At 45.4% G+C, this 15,743-nt stretch overlaps 1 long non-coding RNA gene across 1 annotated transcript; it reads left to right on the top strand.

The window, feature by feature from the left end:
- The first annotated feature begins 1,739 nt into the window (after positions 1-1,739).
- On the top strand, positions 1,740-5,638 carry LOC123068171 (uncharacterized). Its single transcript, XR_006431593.1, has 3 exons — positions 1,740-3,039; positions 3,147-3,342; positions 5,306-5,638. It is a non-coding gene; the product is annotated as an uncharacterized lncRNA (long non-coding RNA).
- The last annotated feature ends 10,105 nt before the right edge of the window (positions 5,639-15,743 follow it).

Here is a 15,743-nt window from a genome sequence, read left to right as displayed (position 1 = left end):
TTAACATCCACAATACCAAATCATTTATTTTCTTGTATAGTAATGTCCAATACCATATATTAGCGATAGATGGAGTGCTGGCACTTACCTCGGTTTCTTGTCAGTTCGGCTTTCGAAACAATAATCTCTTTTCCTTTTTTTACGTTTATTGCTTTTTTGACATAATTTGCCTAATAAGGCTGATTCTACAGACATTGGTCAGGGAATGATTTTAATATTCCTGAAAAATGTCCTATTGATATTTTACTGGTTGTGGAAACTGCAACAAACATGGTGGCCCAATCAGCTTTAAGATGTTCTTGTCGGCATGAGCATTCTTGTACAACTTTTACACAACACCTTGTAAGAATACATTAGCACTGTTAAAGATGCCTCTTGCATTGGTTTCACACATCCCTTTTTTCTAAGATACAAGGAAGTTCATTGATATGGATCACGGCGCCATGAAGACGCACACAATCACAACTCTCTCATTTATTTTCTATTTGCAGGGAAATATATTAAATTTTCTCCTGATTTGGTAAACATAACTGGTTGTTTTACTTCCCAATAGAAGTATTTTGTTTTCAAAAAGTTGTTTAAAGCATGGTTGCTCCAAAATAATGTATTACTTTTTGCTTAAGATTGTTCTATGTTCAAAATGGTTCCTTTATGTAAAAATGTACCCCCTTCATTTTAAAAACTTCTTCTTCATTATCAAAACAGTTCTTTTTGAGGGAAGACATCATTCAATTCTTTTCCTTCCTTACTCGCAAAAAAGGCAGCAAAGACGAAGGACCCGTCCCCTACAGGCTCCGATACTGAAAGTTCATTTCGTTTTTGAATGGCCTATGCTGAGCAACAGGGTCTTTCGCGTAAAGCTCTGACGGAGACTCAACGATGATCCAATGTACACTATTGACGTGCTGAGGAGCCGGGCCTTCCGGATGGCCCTCTCGGACCAGCCTGCTGGCGTACCCTAGCACTGTCCCACATGTGATAAATGGCCTCGATAGGAAAGTCCCACGTGCAAGCCAGCGCTGCAGATGCGACGTAGGACTCGACTGCCAAGAGCGAACCACCCCGGCATGGGTCCAACATTCCCACAGGCTGCCCCCCCCCCCCTACGCGAGCCCGCACTATAGGCGCGATGCAGGACCCGCCTAGAACGAGCGAATTAGCATGGTGGGGGGACGCCCCGCACACGAGCCGATGGATGTGTCCGCGATGCATGCCATGCCTATTGCGACCGAACTAGCCCAGCGGGGGGAGGGGTGGGGGCGAAGATGCCGACAGGTAGATCCGGTTGGCACATCGTGGACGGGACAACACACGAGACCCCACACGACGGGCAGGGCATGCATATGATATTTAGTTATACAGTGTTGCTAAATCTTAGTCGATTGAGACTTGGTTATGTCTCAGTCAATACTATATTTGTGAGATCTTGCGTGAAGATTCGTGCAAAAAAAATTTAGCTTTTTTTTTTCCTTTCTTACAATGTTATATCACTTGATTGAGACTTGGTTTAGCCTGAGTCGAGTGAGACTAGCCACACTGTTAGTTGTAATATTTTCGATAACTAAAACTGAAAAATGTTCGGAGTACTAATATGATTTATTGAGTTTGATTATTATATATAGTTATAAAATATTTAATGATATACGTACATCGAAGAGTGGTAAGGGTCTTTGGCCGGGTGCTTCCTCTGCTATATATTCAGCTCTCTCAACGAGGTGCGAGGTTCCCCGAGTGGAACTCCCGAGAGATGGTTCAAAACGGCCGGAGGAGGGTGCTTGTCGACTCTTTCCATGGACGAGGACATCTCTTGTATCCCAGTACACATGACGAACAGGAGGAGGCGGCTATGGCACCGGCGGCGAGTTTTTAGCGCTGCAAACTGCAGGTGAGCCTCCGAATCCACCTTTTAGTTTACCCTCCTCCCGTGAGCAGATGCAGGGACTATGGTGAGGCTGCTTATGTATGAGCACGGCGCGGTTGTCTACTGCGAGGACGGTGATCGTCCGGGACTAGAGCGATCCCGTGTGTCCGTCGACGTACATACCATGACCGACCGCCGGCGGCGTGCATGGTTCAGAGCGTCAAGGAGCCACTGGCTCACCTCCACCTCGTTTTACACAGAGAGAAGATTTGGAGCAGCTGCAGATATATAGATGGCACAGACAGAACTGCCATGGTCGCACCATTCCGCTGGGGTTCATTTAGATGGTTTTATGCTGCTATTAACTCGTTGGAGCTGCAGTCAGTTTTTATTGCTTCTTTTTTCTTTGGCTGATCACTCCTGTTGTTCTGCCTGTGTAATAGCGCGCCTGTGCGTTTGTTTTCTGAACTTTGCATGTACCTCTCCTAGTTTACTCTTCTTCTTCCTCTTCTTCTTCTTCTTCTTCTTCTTCTTCTTCTTCTCCTTCCCCTTACCATTTTTTCTTTTCTTTTTGATGAGAAACTCTCCTTACTATTTTCTGAGAGAGATCCCCCTCTCCTTACTATGGAAAGTTTTTTAGCCTGATCTCTCCCAAATGAAAGCTGATAGTACAACCGTAAAGATATCACAAGTTCATCTTCCCCCAGCAGCAGGCAGCAGATCCTCCACTCAAAACACCAAAAGCTTCGAAAAGCAACAAAACACAACCAAACACTTGCTACAACACCAGAACCTGAAAACCGAAGGAGAAAAAGGAAAAAGAGATTTTCACAGCACCGAAAGAAACCCAAGAGCTAGCTGCATGTGTGATTACCTTCCGGGACACTTTCTACCCATCGATCCTCAACATCGTCGGCGCCCTCCTAGAGATCTCGGACACAACTTTCAGCGGGCGTCTTGCCGCTTCTTCGGTCACTGTTTCAATGGTGGAAGTACCTCGGTCGCAGTTGTATTTTCTGCGCTCCAGTTTCAAGGCTTCTTTATCTATCTATCTATCTGTCTATGTTGAAGTCAATAGAAATCCTACTATTGCTGATGAGATCAGAATGGTAGCGATTGCCTGCAAGTGGGGCATTGGATCTTGTGGAAGAGTTGAATTGGAATCAGTCATTGCTCAGGTAAATTATTTCTCTACGGTCTATTAATTTCGTCTGGTGTACAAAGTTATTTATTGTTCAGAAATCTCATGTCATGTTTGCTCTTCTTCTGCTTTGACCTTTTCTAGGAATTTTTTTTAAGAGACGGAGGACAATGGGTTGCGTTTTGAGGCCTGGATGGCCCGCGGTGGTTCCTTCTCTCTCTGCGGCCCAACTATCTTATCTCAAGGCCGACAAACAGGGCAGCTTGGTGCTCTGCTCAACTCTAAAACAGGGCCCGTTTCGAAGGCCGAAAATGAGGGTGGATTACAGGCCGAATAAGAGGTGCGTTCCACACTTGTACTCAAACATTCTCTCATGGGTATACATGGGCTCTTCAGAACATCTTTTCGTTTATTCATTCGTCGCAACAAAAAATGATCTCTTTTCTCTTTCAAGTCGTTTGCCTTTTTTCGTGCCGGGCTGGGTCGAATCGAACACTACCAGGATGGATTGCACCGCCCCATTGCTGGTGGCTGCTGCTGAAATCGACCGAGACGCAAATGCATTCGGGTTGCCAGGCCGCGGCGGACGCGGGGGGCCAACAATTTCCGAGAAGAATCACGCTCGCGCGCGATGCACCGCACCACGCCACGGCCCGCCCCACCGGATCAGCCCTCGTCACGCCCGACTCGCCCGCCCTCGCACCAGCACCACGCGCTATACATCCTCCTCTCCGTTCCCCAGCACTTCCTCGCTTCCTCCGCCCCCGGATTCTCCCCATCCACATCACTCACGCGCCGACGAGCAGATCTCATCAAAATCCCTAGCGCCGCAACATCATGGTGTCTAACGAGCAGCCGGCGCCGCAGCCCAGGGCGATCGCCGCCTCGCGCGCGGGGCTTGGGGCGCGCCGCGGATCAATGCCGTCCTCGCTCGCGAAGCGGCTCCGGAACGCGGGGACGGCAGAGCTATCGGTGCAGGTAGCTGTGGGAGGCGACGGCGCGACCGGGGGTTCGGTAAGCTTCGTGCTCTGGTTTGTGAATCCTACTTACGATTCCGTTCCGCCAGATCTGGGGATAGTAGCTGTGCTTATCGCTAAACGTTGTTAACGGATTAGATCGGTCGATTTTTCACTGGTTCGATCGGTTCCTGCCTTCCTGGAGGGGTTGGGTTTACCGTTTACATACGAATCACCTTCAGATCACATCAATTTGCTGAGGCTTAGTAACCAAATATCAGCCAGCAGTTCAATAGTATTCAGCTAGGCAATCTGAATCCTGTATCTGTGGGCCTGCTTAATTCTTAATCTGGTGGTAGTTCAGATCAGGTATGTTTGTATGATTGGATGTATGCAGGTTCAATCAGTTCAGCGAGGGGTAGGGTTTAGGGTTTAGGAACACCTTGAGATCACATGTACTATTTGGATCGATGCATGCGGTAAGTAGGGTCCATATTATTTTAGGGCGGGGGAGGGGGGGACGGTAATATACCCATAAATTGACGAGTCTTTGCTTATATAGAGGTATAGGGCGTTGCTGCACATGCATGGCAATGCGATGGTTCATCCCAATGCAACAGCAGCTTGTAAAAGTCTAGGGTGAATTGAACGCGATAGAGCTTCCACAAGGGCAACTGCCTCATCACTGTATTCACACAGTACAACTTGTACTGAACTCATCCATGCATGCCTAAATAGCGGTCAAATAAACTTAGATCGGTTGCTTATGTATGCACCCTAAAGCTGGTGCGCACTGCAATTTCATTACAAGGTGTTATCCATAGTTGCTACACATGCTTTGGTATTGTGATAGTTACCATCAAGCAATGCTGACTTGCTGAGCATTAGGCTGGCTGTTAGATCCCAATGTAGGGAGCACCAAACATGAGCCCCATTGCAGGGCAGCTTGTAAATACCTAGATGAAAACTAATACAGCTTGTGCAAGTTGTATTGAGCTCATCCTTTTGGTTAACAGTAAATGCTGTGCGCTGTTATGCACTAGTTTCTTCTTTCGGGGTGAAACATCAATCCATTTCCAACAGATCACATCTCTGTGGTTGTATGAAACTTAACATACTACTCTGACAGTAATATTAGTGTTGTCTTGTTCACTTGAATTTCATTTTCTTAAGTAAAACCAGTTGGTCCTTTAAAACATCCTGGAATATACTACTTGTGCTTACTTATGTATAATAGCAGGAGGTGTTGCTAATTGTGCACAAACATCAAATCACATGTTTAATTCGTCTAAGCAAACTTTCATGCCTTGTTACACAATTTTGATGTTGAAATTTTGTTTGATGCAGGAAGGAGACATTGGTGAGACCGACCACTTATCGCCAATTTTCACTTCACCACCTCCAGTTGAAATTTAGTGACAATGGTTTACTGAAAGATGATGCTTCCTCTGTTCTGGCTTATTCCTGCACATATTTTTAGGAAAAAAAAATCTATGTGTGCTATTGTTTTAGGGATTGGGGCTGTTTGTAATTGATTATAAAGGCACTCTTCACATTCGATCATTAGAAAATATTCACGCGATACATGTATCTTGATTCATTTGGAAACTGTTCTCCTGTGTGGACTATATTGCTCATGGGATCTGTTTCAACTGTATTTGTGGTACATGTTTATAGTCACCCGGACCCCATTTTCCCCTGTTGAATATATTGTTTGTGTGATATGTCTCTTGGTTTTCTTATTTGTATTTCTTGCTGGTTACATTAAATGCCAGTTATATTTACAAACCTGAATGTTGTACCAAGGGACAGCCATGTGGATGAACTATGAATAAGGACAAGGTAAATGTGCGGCTGAGACTGTTGTAATGGTTATTGATAAATTCACATTTGTACATAAACATTAATTTTTTTTTGTTCCTACACGTACGGTAATACAAATATCAACGCTTAGGGTTATCTCGTAAGGGAATGCAAATAACATATACTACAGATACAATAAGATCTGGTTCTTGAAATTAATATGGCATACCAATTCTACATAGATACCAAAATAATGGTAGTTCACAACGGGGATATTTTCTCCTGCGCTTGAGGTTCGATGATCCCCCGTTTGTCTGAATTGGACCAAGAGGGACCCTAGAAAGTTCGGGAGGAGACCAGAATATCTACGGGAGAGCCACAAGCTCACAAGGCGCAACCCCCCCCCCCCCCCCCCCCCCGCGTACAATTACCTCATCAAATATGAGCAACTGATTTCTGTGATGAACTATTTTCTAATAAGGGAGAAGGTACAATTACCTCATCAAGTTCTACTTTCCTCCCACTCACTTCTTTCGAGAGAAACTCCTTTTCTAGAAAGGATCCATTCTTAGCAACAAATATCTTGCCTTCGGATCTGTGACAGAAGGTGTACCCTACAGTTTCCTTTGGGTATCCTATGAAGACGCACTTCTTCGATTTGGGTTCGAGCTTATCAAGTTGAAGCTTTTTCACATAAGCATTGCAACCCCAAACTTTAAGAAACCACAACTTTGGTTTCTTGCCAAACCACAGTTCATAAGGCGTCGTCTCAACAGATTTTGATGGTGCCTATTTAAAGTGAATGCAGCCGTCTCTAAAGCATAACCCCAAAACGGTAGCGGTAAATCAGTAAGAGACATCATAGATCACACCATATCAAATAAAGTACGATTATAACGTTCGGACACACCATTTCGTTGTGGTGTTCCAGGTGGCGTTAGTTGTGAAACTATCCCATGTTGTTTCAAATGAAGACCAAACTTGTAACTCAAATATTCCCCTCCACAATCAGATCGTAGAAACTTTATTTTCTTGTTACGATGATTTTCCACTTCACTCTGAAATTCTTTGAACTTTTTAAATGTTTCAGACTTATGCTTCATTAAGTAGATATAACCATATCTGCTCAAATCATCTGTGAAGGTAAGAAAATAACGATACCCGCCACGAGCCTCAACACTCATTGGACCGCATACATCTGTATGTATTATTTTCAATAAGTCAGTAGCTTGTTCCATTGTTCCGGAGAACGGAGTTTTAGTCATCTTGCCCATGAGGCACGGTTCGCAAGCACCAAGTGATTCATAATCAAGCGACTCCAAAAGTACATCAGTATGGAGTTTCTTCATGCACTTTACACCGATATGACCCAAACGGCAGTGCCATAAATAAATTGCACTATCATTATCAACTTTGCATCTTTTGGCTTCAATATTATTAACATGTGTATCATCACGATCGAGATTGAACAAAAATAAACCACTCAGCAAGGGTGCATGACCATAAAAGATATTACTCATATAAATAGAACAACCATTATTCTCTGATTTAAATGAATAACTGTCTCGAATCAAACAAGATCCAGATATAATGTTCATGCTCAACGCTAGCACAAAATAACAATTATTCAGGTCTAAAACTAATCCCGGAGGTAGATGTAGAGGTAACGTGTCGACGGCGATCACATCAACCTTGGAACCATTTTCCACGCGCATCATCACCTCGTCCTTAGCCAATCTTCGTTTAATCCATAGCCCCTGTTTCAAGTTGCAAATATGAGCAACAAAACCAGTATCAAATACCCAGGCGCTACTACGAGCATTAGTAAGGTACACATCAATAACATGTATATCACATAGCTCACCACAAGTATCCGTGAGTTGATTATACCATATTCATCAAACAACTTCATATTCATAATACTCAATCAAACAAAAATTACTTCAAAGAGTGCCCCAAGACTTTTACTGGAGAAACAAAGACGAAAACGTGCATCAACCCCTATGCATAGATTACCTCAATGTCACTTCAGGAATACGCGAGTTAAATGCCAAGATATACATCAAGTTCTCTCAAATCCATTGAAGTATTCAATCTGATAATAATGAAATCTCAAAGGTAAAACTCAATTCATCGCAACAAGATCGAGAGGGGAAAACACCATATGATCCAACTATATTAACAAAGCTCGCGATACATCAAGATTGTGCCAAATCAAGAACACGAGAGAGAGAGAGAGAGAGAGAGAGAGAGAGAGATCAAACACATACCTACGAGTACAAACCCTCAGCCCCGAGGATGGACTACTTCCTCCTCATCATGGTGGCCGCCGGGATGATGAAGATGGCCTCCGGTGATGATTTCCCCTTCGGCACAGTGCTGGAATAGGGTTTAGATTGGTTTTTCGCAGCTACAGAGGCTTGCGGTGGTGTAACTTCTGATCTATGGTTATTTCTGGAGGTTTCTGTATTTATAGGATTTTTTGGCGTTGGTATCACATGCAGATGGGCTTCGAGGGGCGCACTAGGCACCAGGGCAAACTAGCCCCCCTGGCGCTCCCTGGTGGGTAGTGGCCACCTCCTTCACCTTCTGGTCCTCCCACAAAGCTTCTAGTGCCTCTTTTGTTCCAAAAAATCGTCAAGTTTTTTTGCTGCAATTGGAGAACTTTGATTTCTGCACAAAAAACAACACCATGGTAGTTCTGCTGAAAAACAGCGTCAATCCAGGTTAGTTTCATTCAAATCTTACAAAAACTATATAAAATTGTTGTAAACATGGCATGAGTACTTCATAAATTATAGATACGTTGGAGGCGTATCAGCATCCCCAAGCTTATTTCCTGCTTGCCCTCGAGTAGCTAAATGATAAGAGAAATAGTTATGAAGTGTGAATGTTAGCATAGTGCATAAGTTTGATCAATGATAATTTCAATCACTTTTCCTAGCATCATAACATCAACTCTTTCTCATAAAACTCATCATGATATAGTAGCAATCAATTCACATATTATGGTTCAAACAATGCCTTCTCTTGATGTGACGCCCGGATAATCAAGTTACAGTAACCTCTGCTAATAATGCCACGTCACCTCGATTACTGTTGCTAATCTCGCGTTAGTTCGAAACCGATTCAAATTCAATTTCAAAAGAAAAGCAAACAACAAAAGTTTTCAAAAATTAAAACTAAAATGTTCGGGTTGTTTCAAATAAATCGTAAGCAATCATGGTGGAGAAACCAACCTTTTATAAAATGCTTAAATGAACTATAAGGATTTAAACAGTAGCAAAAGCAATTAATTAAATGCCTTTTACAATTAATAAATTACTAAACTATTTTATTTTGTCACCAAACTTTTTGTGGCATTGGGGTATTTTGTAACACTAATTTAGGTACTACTTGTATATTTTATAAAACAAAAATATATAGAAAATAAAATAGAAAACTAATAAACAGAAAACAAATAAATACAAAAAAGGGCCTAGGCTACTGATGAGGACTGGGCCTAAGTGCACAGTTCCTGGAAACCAGCCCACCATGGCCTCCTCCTCCTCCCCCCGTTCTCTGTTCAAGCGACCGAGGCGTGCCCGCCGTCGCCGCCAAACCTACCTCGTCGACCACACCGCTACAGGCATCGCAGGTGGATAAAGATCCACCTCTCCTTCCCCTCAGCCTCCCCTCAATCCCTATCCACTCTCCCTCCCTCGCCATCGCTTGCTCCGCCCCTCCTCTCCCCCAGATCCGCGGCCCGAGCGCCCTCGCCGCCGTCCTCCATCATTGCCACGGCCACCGGCGGCCCCGTGCCTGCTGGCCTTGTCCACGGGCCTCGCCGCGGTCGGCAACCTCTCCTGGTGCCACCAGGTGGAGATGTGGAGCCCTGCTGCCTCCGTTCGCCTTCGTCCACATCTCCGGTCGCCGCCGCTCATCCTCGGCTCCGACGACGTCTCTGAAGCTCCTAAACCACCACGGGCCATCGTGTGAGCCACTCGGTGAGCTCCACCCCTTTCCTCTCCCCGTCCTAGCTCCATTTACGTGCCGCAGCAAGCTGTGCACGATGCGCCGCCACTGCCGCACCCTGACTCCGCTATCGAGCTCGCAGCCATCACGGTAGGGCTCGTCCCGGTCTGCCGAGCTCACCAACGCGTTCGTGGCTTCGAGTAGTCGTCGTAGGAGTAGCGTGCCGCCCATTTTGGCCTCCGTTTCATCGCGCGCGAGTTCGCCGTGCTTCGGGTCTCCGCCGTCCCTGTCGCCGGCGGCGGCTCCGGCCATCACAGCTCGCGTGGCCACCCGCGTTGGATGCGGCGTTGCTCACTCGTTCGAACGTGCCAACGCACGGGCCAAATGGCCCCCTGTACGTGGATTCCGGCGAGATCCCGAGCGCCTCTGCCATATTTTCGGTCGCCGGCGTTTAGCCGCCGGCCACCATCGACATGGCACACCTGGGGCCACCCCTGGGTCACTGCCAGTGGGGCCCCTGGCCTCCTGTTGACCAGTTGACCCAGTCAACTTTGTTGACTGTGCACTCAGTGCCACTGACAGACGCCCCCCCTCCCCCGCCTTTTTAACCTAATTAAAACGTTTTCCTATAAACATAATTAGCTAAACTAATGAGTCACTGACTAGTGGGGTCCAATCACTAATTATTCTGTTTAAATTAAAATGAATTGTTGTTAGCCCACTGCCAATGACAGGTGGGACCAATTGGCCAGTTTGACCAGTCAGCGGGTCTGTTGACCTGCTGATGTCATGCTGACACTCTGCTGACGTCATAATTCATTTCTGTTAATTTAAATAATTTCTGAAAATGGTTTAATCTTTAGAAATTCATAGAAATTAACCCGTAAGTCGGATGAAAATGTTTTCTATATGAAAGTTGCTCAGAAAAATCAAACGAATCCGAAAGCGCGGTCCGTTCATCTGTCACATGCCCCTAGCATGCTGAACGTGGGACTTTCCCCCTCCGATCATTTGTCTAACACAGGTCCGGAACCGGGAAAACATTCCCGGTTGACTTCCCCCCTCGCCGGTATCGTGTAGCACCACGTTAGAACACGCCTAGCTCTGCTGGTTGTCCTGTTATGCTATGTTTGCTTTATATTTACTGTTTCTTCCCCCTCTTCTCTCCGGTAGACCCCGAGATACATGATGCCCCTGTGATCTACTACGTCACCGACGACCCCTCCTTGCCAGAGCAACCAAGCAAGCCCCCCCTTGATCACCAGATATCGCCTATTCTTCTCTATACTGCTTGCATTAGAGTAGTATAGCATGTTACTGTTCGGTTACTCCTATTCTGTTGCATAACCTGTCATTGTTGCTACAGTCATTGATACCCTACCCGCAATCCTAAATGCTTAGTATAGGATGCTAGTTTATCATCATTGGCCCTACATTCTTGTCAGTCTGCCTTGCTACACTATCGGGCCGTGATCACTTGGGAGGTGATCACGGGTATATACTATACATATATACATACTATACAGGTGGTGACTAAAGTCGGGTCAGCTCGTTGAGTACCCGCAAATGATTCCGATGTGGGGGCTGGTAAGACAGGTGGCTACATCCCGGTAGAGGTGGGCCTGGGTTCCCGACGGCTCCCGACTGTTACTTTGAGGCGGAGCGACAGGGCAGGTTGAGACCGCCTAGGAGAGAGGTGGGCCTGGCCCTGTTCGGCGTTCGCGGATACTTAACATGCTTAACGAGATCTTGGTATTTGATCATAGTCTGGCCACTGGCCTATACGCACTAACCAACTACGCGGGAAAGTTATGGGCACTCGACGTCGTGGTATCAGCCGAAGCCTTCTTGACATCAGCGACTGAGCGGCGCGCGCCGGGTTGGACTTCGTTAACGCAACTTCCTTTGAAATGGAGGTTGCTAGGTCTGCTCACCGGCCGCGTATGCAACGTGCAGGTGTGCAATGGGCGATGGGCCCAGACCCCTGCGCGCATAGGATTTAGACCGGCATGCTGACCTCTCTGTTGTGCCTAGGTGGGGCTGCGACATGTTGATCTTCCGAGGCCGGGCATGACCCAGGAAAGTGTGTCCTGCCAAATGGGATCGAGCGTGTTGGGTTATGTGGTGCACCCCTGCAGGGAAGTTAATCTATTCGAATAGCCGTGATCTTCGGTAACAGGAGGACTTGGAGTTGTACCTTGACCTTATGACAACTAGAACCGGATACTTAATAAAACACACCCTTCCAAGTGCCAGATAAAACCCGGTGATCGCTCTCTAACAGGGCGACGAGGAGAGGATCGCCGGGTAGGATTATGTGTTGGGTTTCGTAGTAATTTCAAAAAATTTCCTACGCGCACACAGGATCATGTGATGCATAGCAACGAGAGGTGAGTGTTGTCTACGTACCCAACGCAGACCGACTGCGGAAGCGATGACACGATGTAGAGGAAGTAGTCGTACGTCTTCACGATCCAACCGATCAAGCACCGAAACTACGGCACCTCCGAGTTCGAGCACACGTTCAGCTCGATGACGATCCCCGGACTCCGATCCAGCAAAGTGTCGGGGAAGAGTTTCGTCAGCACGACGGCGTGGTGACGATCTTGATGAACTACAGCAGCAGGGCTTCGCCTAAACTCCGCTACAGTATTATCGAGGAATATGGTGGCAGGGGCCACCGCACACGGCTAAGGAATTGATCACGTGGATCAACTTGTGTCAACTTGTGTGTTTAGAGGTGCCCATGCCTCCGTATATAAAGGAGCCAAGGGGGGGAGGAGGCGCCGGCCAGGAGGAGGTGGCGCAGGAGGAGTCCTACTCCTACCGGGAGTAGGACTCCCCCCCCAATCCTATTCCAACTAGGATTCCCAAGGGGGAAAGAGGGAGAGGGGTGGCCGGCCACCTCTCCTAGTCCTAATAGGACTAGGGGAAGGGGGGAGGCGCGCAGCCCCCTTGGGCTGCCCCTTTCTCCTTTCCACTAAGGCCCATGATGGCCCATATGGCTCCCGGGGGGTTCCGGTAACCTCCCGGTATTCCGGTAAAATCCCGATTTCACCCGGAACACTTCCGATGTCCAAACATAGACTTCCAATATATCAATCTTTATGTCTCGACCATTTCGAGACTCCTCGTCATGTCCTTGATCACATCCGGGACTCCGAACAACCTTCGGTACATCAAAATGCATAAACTCATAATATAACTGTCATCGTAACCTTAAGCGTGCGGACCCTACGGGTTCGAGAACAATGTAGACATGACCGAGACACGTCTCCGGTCAATAACCAATAGCGGGACCTGGATGCCCATATTGGCTCCTACATATTCTACGAAGATCTTTATCGGTCAGACCGCATAACAACATACGTTGTTCCCTTTGTCATCGGTATGTTACTTGCCCGAGATTCGATCGTCGGTATCCAATACCTAGTTCAATCTCGTTACCGGCAAGTCTCTTTACTCGTTCCGTAATACATCATCTCACAACTAACATATTAGTTGTAATGCTTGCAAGGCTTATGTGATGTGTATTACCGAGAGGGCCCAGAGATACCTCTCCGACAATCGGAGTGACAAATCCTAATCTCGAAATACGCCAACCCAACATCGACCATTGGAGACACCTGTAGTACTCCTTTATAATCACCCAGTTACGTTGTGACATTTGGTAGTACCCAAAGTGTTCCTCCGGTAAACGGGAGTTGCATAATCTCATAGTCATAGGAACATGTATAAGTCATGAAGAAAGCAATAGCAACATACTAAACGATCGGGTGCTAAGCTAATGGAATGGGTCATGTCAATCAGATCATTCTACTAATGATGTGACCTCGTTAATCAAATAACAACTCATTGTTCATGGTTAGGAAACATAACCATCTTTGATTAACGAGCTAGTCAAGTAGAGGCATACTAGTGACACTCTGTTTGTCTATGTATTCACACATGTATTATGTTTCCGATAAATATAATTCTAGCATGAATAATAAACATTTATCATGATTATAAGGAAATAAATAATAACTTTATTATTGCCTCTAGGGCATATTTCCTTCAGTCTCCCACTTGCACTAGAGTCAATAATCTAGTTCACATCCCCATGTGATTTAACAGCAATAGTTCACATCACCATGTGATTAACACCCATAGTTCACATCGATATGTGATCAACACCCAAAGGGTTTTACTAGATTCAGTCATCTAGTTCACATCGCTATGTGATTAACACCCAAGGAGTACTAAGGTGCGATCATGTTTTGCTTGTGAGAGAATCTTAGTCAACGGGTCTGTCACATTCAGATCCGTAAGTATTTTGCAAATATTTATGTCAACAATGCTCTGCACGGAGCTACTCTAGCTAATTGCTCCCACTTTCAATATGTATCCAGGTTGAGACTTAGTGTCATCTGGATCAGTGTAAAAGTTTGCACTGATGTAACTTTTACAACAAACTCTTTTATCACCTCCATAATCGAGAAACATCTCCTTAGTCCTTACTAAGGATATTCTTGACCAATGTCCAGTGATCTACTCCTAGATCACTATTGTACTCTTTTGCCAAATTCAGAGCAAGGTATACAATAGGTCTGGTACATAGCATAGCATACTTTATAGAACCTATGACTGAGGCACAGGGAATGACTTTTCATTCTCTTTCTATTTTCTGCTGTGGTCGGGATTTGAGTCTTACTCAATTTCATACCTTTGCAACACAGGCAAGAACTCTTTCTTTGACTGTTCCATTTTGAACTATTTCAAAATCTTGCCAAGGTATGTACTCATTGAACATCTTATCAAGCGTCTTGATCTATCTCAATAGATCTTGATGCTCAATATGTAAGTAGCTTTTACTGAGGTCTTTTCCTTTTATGCTATCCAGAAATTCTATATCATTTCCAATCAGTAATATGTCATCCACATATAATATCAGAAATGCTACAGAGCTCCCACTCACTTTCTTGTAAATACAGGCTTCTCCGAAAGTCTGTATAAAACCAATTGCTTTGATCACACTATCAAAACGTTTATTCCAACTCCGAGAGGCTTGCACCAGTCCATAAATGGATCGCTGGAGCTTGCACACTTTGTTAGCTCCCTTTGGATCGACAAAACCTTCTGGTTGCATCATATACAACTCTTCTTCCAGAAATCCATTCAGGAATGCAGTTTTGACATCCATTTGCCAAATTTCATAATCATAAAATGCGGCAATTGCTAACATGATTTGGACGGACTTAAGCATCGCTACGGGTGAGAAGGTCTCATCGTAGTCAATTCCTTGAACTTGCCGAAAACATTTTGCGACAAGTCGAGCTTTGTAGACAGTAACATTACCATCAGCGTCAGTCTTCTTCTTAAAAATCCATTTATTCTCAATTGCTTGCCGATCATCGGGCAAGTCAACCAAAGTCCATACTTTGTTCTCATACATGGATCCCATCTCAGATTTCATGGCTTCAAGCCACTTTACGGAATCTGGGCTCACCATCGCTTCTTCATAGTTCGTAGGTTCATCATGATCTAGTAGCATGACCTCCAGAACAGGATTACCGTACCACTCTGGTGCGGATCTTACTCTGGTTGATCTACGCGGTTCAGTAGTATCTTGATCTGAAGTTTCATGATCATTATCATTGGCTTCCTCACTAACTGGTGTAGGTGTCACTGAAACCGTTTTCTGTGATGAACTACTTTCCATTAAGGGAGCAGGTACAGTTACCTCGTCAAGTTCTACTTTCCTCCCACTCACTTCTTTCGAGAGAAACTCCTTCTCTAGAAATGATCCATTCTTAGCAATGAATGTTTTGCCTTCGGATCTGTGATAGAAGGTGTACCCAACAGTTTCCTTTGGGTATCCTATGAAGACACATTTCTCCGATTTGGGTTCGAGCTTTTTCACATAAGCATCGCAGCCCCAAACTTTAAGAAACGACAACTTTGGTTTCTTGCCAAACCACAGTTCATAAGGCGTCGTCTCAACGGATTTTGATGGTGCCCTATTTAACGTGAATGCGGCCGTCTCTAA

This window comes from Triticum aestivum, chromosome 3B, assembly GCF_018294505.1.
Source record: "Triticum aestivum cultivar Chinese Spring chromosome 3B, IWGSC CS RefSeq v2.1, whole genome shotgun sequence".
NCBI lineage: Eukaryota > Viridiplantae > Streptophyta > Magnoliopsida > Poales > Poaceae > Triticum > Triticum aestivum.
Note: the sequence above shows the minus strand (reverse complement) of the source record. Positions and strands in the feature narration are given on the sequence as shown.